Source organism: Silene latifolia, chromosome Y (assembly GCF_048544455.1).
Source record: "Silene latifolia isolate original U9 population chromosome Y, ASM4854445v1, whole genome shotgun sequence".
Taxonomy (NCBI): Eukaryota; Viridiplantae; Streptophyta; class Magnoliopsida; order Caryophyllales; family Caryophyllaceae; genus Silene; species Silene latifolia.
In genome coordinates, this window is record NC_133538.1 from 139,297,111 (window position 1) to 139,299,619 (window position 2,509).

Consider the following 2,509-nt stretch of genomic DNA (forward strand, 5'->3'; position numbering starts at 1 on the left):
TGTAACACCCCCATTTATTCAGGAGCCTTTAGCTAGACATTCCCAAATAAATAGGAATGTTACCATCTCGGTTTCCCGAAGTAGTGAATAACAAAGTACAACAATACCAAAGTACTTTAAATTAAACTTTAGTGAATACATGTTTATTACAATTTAACCAACTAACTTAATATGAAATACAATACAACTCGCAGCGGAAATAAATAAAGTGATGTAATTATTCTATGTGATCTAGACTTCAACTACGGTCCAAGTCAAGCTCTCATCCCAATGCTCCCGAGTCAGCTAATCTTTGGTACCTGTCAAATCTGCTCCCCATAAAACGGTTCACCGCAGGTGTTCACGAATACACAGTCAACCGTGAGGTTGAGTAGGAATAAATACTAACAACAAAAACATACGATAAATAATCCAATTTCCTTTTTCATTGCACAACCCCCTGACAACGTGCTCCTTCCTTTTACTTACTCATTACACTAATCATCTCGCCAATCCCTGTCCGGGACAGCCTCAACCCGAAGGTGAGTAAACACACACTACATTACCAAAAAGTAATGTCTGCCTCAACATATAGTTGAGTAATATCCACCAGATGGCCTGAAGACCAATCTGGGGCCTGCCTCGAGTAAATACGATAAAATATCGTCTGCCAGAATAAATCTGAAATACGTCACCCGAAGGCTCTTACACGATGTCTGCCAATATAACCTCAATAATAATCTACATCACCACGAAGGGATGTACGCAAGATAAATCGTATAACCAATGCAATAAAAAAGAACTCCATCATAACTAATCCAACCAACATCTACAATATAATTCTCCCCTCCAACAATTTCAATGATATCAACCAACACAATTCTCATATGATCAATTCACTTTAATATAAATCATCCAACAAACATTATCGAGTAAAAGTTGAGTAGGATTTATCCCTACCTGATAAGCAATTCCAATTAAGCAGCTCAAACAATCCAATAAATAAAACAATCCGATCCGATTATAATTCTTCACAACCGTCACCGAATCAAAATATTATAATTCAATTCAATTCAATTATTTATTTATTTATTCCTTTTATTTAATTATTCAAATTAATTATTTATTATAATTATTAAAGGTTTATGATAACTAAAAACCCGATTCAAATACAAACCCGAGTCACCCAAAACTTACCCAACTAAAACCCATCACAACAACACCCAATACCCTCCTGCATTCATGGTTTAGAACCGTGACCAACACCCACGTAACTAACCCATGAACCACCCATAAAAACCCGTCCTAAACTCCCATTCCCGACAACCACCCCGCTTACCACTAGACCCCACCGTGAGTACCTACTGCCGCCAACCCAGACTCACTCAAAACACCAGCTCTAGCTACCACACACGGCCACACGATCTAGCCATAACCATCCACTCACTAAATATAAAGACACAACACCCTACACTACCTCGCAATTCGCCTTACCACGGCCTCTACGCCGCCCCATATCACCCACGACCATCACCACTGTCACCTATGACACACGGTGGTTCTATATGTGCCACCATTTTCCTTACTCGCAACCACACCGGTCACAGCAGCCGCCCTAAAACTGTCACGACAATTCTCCCTATTTTCCCCTGTTTCGCGTTTTCCCGACCTCCACCAACACCAACCACCACCAGCCACCCTACCAACACCCCCACCGTGGTCGACCAAACCATCATGACCCAACCCTACCAAGCCCAGGTCAGGAAGAGTCACGGTAATGGGTTCAAACCCGTGTTCAGCGTGTAACCAACCACCCATAACCACCATTCGAAAACCCCAATAACATCCCTCCTCCCGCCGGTCAACAATGGTCAAATAAGGTCAACGGTGATCCTTGGTCATCCACGGTCACAACGGTACTTACGACCTGATCTATGGTCGTCTAGATAACAAGTTATAGTATCGCAAAGTATATACATAAGACGGTCTGAAATATTACCTTGAGGCGATAATGAATTAATTCCTTTGCTTTTCTCTTCCTTAATTTTATTCTTCTTTCTTTTAGATCTCTTCCTTCTTCTTTTATGAATTATTTTCAGATTTATTATGGTATTTATAGGGTAAGTTTAAAGAGTATGTGAGGTCAATAGAAAACTTATTATAATTACCTTTTTATAATTATTACAGGAATTACCATTATAAATTATATTATTATTATTATTTTATTTTTTTTATTTTTTTATTATTATAAGGATGCGCGTAGCTTTCATTAAAAGAAAAATAAAAGTTTACATGAAATTGGTGGGGAGCCGAGAGACAATCTGGGCTCCTACACCCTTAGCAACAGCAAAGCTAAGTCTAGTAAAAATGTAAGCGGCCACCCGAGCCCCTGCATCCCGAGATACCGAGAATTTCCGGATCCGCTTGAGCAAGGCAACAAGATCCGAACCGGATCCCCAAGTGAAGAGAAAGAGAAAGGAAGGAAACCATAACCGCTGCCGCGCACAAATCCCCGTACTTAGCACACTTT